The following is a 5,139-nucleotide window of genomic DNA, read 5'->3' as shown; positions in this document are numbered from 1 at the left end:
TATTCTTGGGTGCAAAATGCTTCCAAACATATTATATGTTCACATAATAACATATTGTTTTTTGGAAGACAACATTATTGAATTTGGATGCAAAAATAGAATATGTTTGGAAATTGACTACCCAAACATATATTGTTTAGACCAATATGCTTTCAAACATATTATATATTGGAAGAGATCAAACATATAAATGTTTGGGCAATAGCCAAAAATGTGTATGCTTGAAGCAAAATATGTTTGGGAGTATATGTTACAGAAGCGATTTTTTGTGAGCGTGTATTTAACAAAAAATACAGAAATGTTAACAAAAAACCTTAATTCTTTAACATTGTATATACACGTATTGGAAAAGGGAATAAAATTAGAAAACACTTTACCGAAGGAAAATACTACTAATTAAAAACCTTCGAACGCAATTTAATTTATAATTTTATGGTCATCATACTGAGAGATTATAAACTAGAGAGATTATAAATTAGAGGGTTTTCTGATAGAGTGCAGCGATAGATGAAGTTGCTATTTAAAAGTGTAATATTATATGAAATCATTTTTACATCGGCTAAGTCATGCAACCGTTGAGTGGGATAGTCCCAAGGCAAATTAAGGATCATTTTTAATACTCTATTTTGGCAAATTTGTAAAGTTTTAATATGTGTACTTGCACAATCTCCCCATACTGCACAAGCATACAATAAAATAGACTGGAACACTGTTTTGTATAAAATAATTTTGTTCGTAACATACAATTTCGCATTTCTCTTGATCAAAGGATACAACAATTTGGTCGCTATTTTAAATTTGTTCTTAATCGCTTGGATATGATCTCGAAAAATTAACTTTTTATCGAGGATAACACCCAAATACTTCACGTTTTGGCACCACTCAATAGAATGTCCACCTAATGTGATGCATGAATTGGGAAGGTTTGCTGCACTTCTTTTTCGAGTAAAGAATATAGCCTGCGTCTTATTAGCATTTATTATACCCTCCATCATAGGATGGAGGTATATTAACTTTGTCATTCCGTTTGTAACACATCGAAATATTGCTCTAAGACCCCATAAAGTATATATATTCTGGGTCGTGGTGAAATTCTGAGTCGATCTAAGCATGTCCGTCCGTCCGTCCGTCTGTTGAAATCACGCTAACTTCCGAACGAAACAAGCTATCGACTTGAAACTTGGCACAAGTAGTTGTTATCGATGTAGGTCGGATGGTATTGAAAATGGGCCATATCGGTCCACTTTTACGTATAGCCCCCATATAAAGGGACCCTCAGATTTGGCTTGTGGAGCCTCTAAAAGAAGCATATTTCATCCGATCCGGCTGAAATTCGGTACATGGTATTGGTATATGGTCTCTAACAACCATGCAAAAATTGGTCCACATCGGTCCATAATTATATATAGCCCCCATATAAACCGATCCCCAGATTTGGCTTGCGGAGCCTAAAAGAGAAGCAAATTTCATCCGATCCGGCTGAAATTTGGTTCATGATGTTGGTATATGGTCTCTAACAACCGTGCAAAAATTGGTCCACATCGGTCCATAATTATATATAGCGCCCATATAAACCGATCCCCAGATTTGGGTTGCGGAGCCTCAAAGAGAAGCAAATTTTATCCGATCCGCCTGAAATTTGGTACATGATATTGGTATGTGGTCTCTAACAACCGTGCAAAAATTGGTCCACATCGGTTCATAATTATATATAGCCCCCATATAAACCGACCCCAGATTTGGCTTGCGAAATCTCCAAGAGAAGCAAATTTCATCCAATCCGGTTGTAATTTGGAACATGGTCCATATCGGTCCATAATTATAAAGGGTGATTCTTTTGAGGTTAGGATTTTCATGCATTAGTATTTGACAGATCACGTGGGATTTCAGACATGGTGTCAAAGAGAAAGATGCTCAGTATGCTTTGACATTTCATCATGAATAGACTTACTAACGAGCCACAACGTCGAATTTTCAGTGAATGGGCCCTAGAAAAGTTGGCAGAAAATCCGCTTTTTTATCGACAAATTTTGTTCAGCGATGAGGCTCATTTCTGGTTGAATGGCTACGTAAATAAGCAAAATTGCCGCATTTGGAGTGAAGAGCAACCAGAAGCCGTTCAAGAACTGCCCATGCATCCCGAAAAATGCACTGTTTGGTGTGGTTTGTACGCTGGTGGAATCATTGGACCATTTTTTCAAAGATGCTGTTGGACGCAACGTTACGGTGAATGGCGATCGCTATCGTTCGATGCTAACAAACTTTTTGTTGCCAAAAATGGAAGAACTGAACTTGGTTGACATGTGGTTTCAACAAGATGGCGCTACATGCCACACAGCTCGCGATTCTATGGCCATTTTGAGGGAAAACTTCGGAGAACAATTCATCTCAAGAAATGGACCGGTAAGTTGGCCACCAAGATCATGCGATTTGACGCCTTTAGACTATTTTTTGTGGGGCTACGTCAAGTCTAAAGTCTACAGAAATAAGCCAGCAACTATTCCAGCTTCGGAAGACAACATTTCCGAAGAAATTCGGGCTATTCCGGCCGAAATGCTCGAAAAAGTTGCCCAAAATTGGACTTTCCGAATGGACCACCTAAGACGCAGCCGCGGTCAACATTTAAATGAAATTATCTTCAAAAAGTAAATGTCATGGACCAATCTAACGTTTCAAATAAAGAACCGATGAGATTTTCCAAATTTTATGCGTTTTTTTTTTTTTAAAGTTATCAAGCTCTTAACAAATCACCCTTTATATAGCCCCCATATAAAACGTTCTCCAGATTTGACCTCCGGAGCCTCTTGGAGGAGCAAAATTCATCCGATCCGGTTCAAAGTAGGAACGTGGTGTTAGTATATGGTCGCTAACAACCATACCAAAATTGGTCCAATCACACAAAATTTGGTCCATATAGGTTCATAATCATGGTTGCCACTAGAGCCAAAAATAATCTACCAAAATTTTATTTCTATAGAAAATGTAGTCAAAATTTTATATCTAGAGAAAATTTTGTTAAAATTTTATTCGGTTCAAAATAAAATTTTCATCATTGTCAAAATTTTAGTTCTATAAAAAATTTTGTCAAAATTTTATTTCTATAGAAAATTTTGTTCAAATTTTATTCGGTTCATAATCATAGTTGCCACTCGAGCAAAAAATAAACGACCAAGATTTTATTTCTATAGAAAATTTTGTCAAAAGTTTATTTCTATAGAAAATTTTGTTAAAATTTTATTTCTGTAGAAATTTTTGTCAAAATTTTCTTTCTATAGAAAATTTTGTCAAATTTTTTATTTCTATAGAAAATTTTGTGAAAATTTTATTTCCATAGAAAATTTTTTAATATTTTCTTTCTGTAGAAAATTTTGTCAAAATTTTATGTCTACTTTGTCAAACTGAATTATGTACGTATTGGATCGATCTTTTTTGATTTAATATATACCACGTATGGACATACAATTTAGAAGATGGTGTTAGGAGGTTTTAAGTAATTCGATTGTGGATGGCAGTGTTTAGAAGAAGTTTCTACGCAATCCATGATGGAGGGTACATAAGCTTCGGCCTGGCCGAACTTACGGCCGTATATACTTGTTTTTATTTTCCATTTGGACATAAAATAGTAAATTTGATCGAAAGAAATCTGTAGCCTGGTAATTATCCCATGTGGAGAACTATCCGTGGCAAAGATTCCAACATCATCTGTTGGCAAATTCTTTTAACCTGATGCGAAGTACTATGTAAACTCCTGAAACCAAATTGTTCGTTAGGAATCACACTCTTTTGGAATGTGAATGATTGTATTTTATCTCGTATTACCTTTTCGAAAATTTTTCCTGTACAACTGAGGAGACTCATTGGTCGATAGCTGGAAACTGAATTAGGATCCTTTCCACTTTTCAAAATAGGAATAATCTTTGCTTCTTTCCACAAGGTGGGAAAATATTGTAATCAAACAGCTATTGAACATATAGCAAAGGTAGCTGATAGCAAGTTCAGGTAGGTTCTTTAAGAGAACCATACTAATATCGTCAAGGCCCCGTGATTTTTTATTAACACAGGTCTTTATAAGCCCGACAACGCAATGTGGGTTGATAAATTCAGTATAATCTGTTGTGACCGTCTGATTCTCAAAGCGCTCAGTGAATCTGTCAACTAGCCTATCAAATAAACTTGATCCAAGATTCGTCGATAATGAGTGATTCTTCTCGAAGAAAGTTGCAAAAGCATCACATTTTTCATTACTTGTTGTCATCAAACCATCTGCCGATTTTATTGCTGGTATGATTACTCTTTTGCGTTTTAAGACCTTTGTAATATTCCAGAAGGGTTTGTCTCCCTTCTTTAAAGATGAGACAAGCAAATTCCATTTACGATTTCTGTACAAGGATATCATATTCTGTATCTCTTTTGATAACTCCTTTAAGACTATGCCTATATTTAGTCCATTGGCGCTTATAATAATTTCTAGTTCTTATCATCCTAACAATGAAACTCGGTAATTTAAACACATTTCCCATATTTCTCTTTGGAGGGACGTATAATTCCTCCGCTTTCAATAGGTCTGATTAAAGAATTCAATATTCTCGTCAATTCCCGGCATAGAAGTATCAGAAGATATCATTTGGGCGTTTCCAAATTGCATTGAGAGAAATCTACGGTATTCGACCCAATTTGCCCTTGAATAATCAAGGGCTCTTTGGTAATTTAATGTCGGTTTAAAATAGATCCTGAAATTGACCGGCATATGATCAGAATTTAGTTCATTAAGGACAATCGGTTGAGAGAGAAAGTGTGGCACATTTGTCAGAATCAGGTCCAGTGTGGAGGGTGAAGACCTATTGGACGGTGGTATGTAGGTTGGATCATCCGGACTTAACAGTGCTATTGGAAAGAAACTTGTGAATTCCGACAGAATCTTTCCCCAAGTATTTGCCTTGAGACAGCCCCAATTACGATGTTTACTGTTTAAATCACCACAATATATATATATATATATATATATATATATATATATATATATATATATATATATATATATATATATATATATATATATATATATATATATATATATATATATATATATATATATATATATATATATATATATATATATATATATATATATATATATAT

The sequence above is a fragment of the Haematobia irritans genome, chromosome 2 (assembly GCF_050003625.1).
Source record: "Haematobia irritans isolate KBUSLIRL chromosome 2, ASM5000362v1, whole genome shotgun sequence".
Taxonomy (NCBI): domain Eukaryota; kingdom Metazoa; phylum Arthropoda; class Insecta; order Diptera; family Muscidae; genus Haematobia; species Haematobia irritans.
This window is presented reverse-complemented; position numbering follows the sequence as displayed.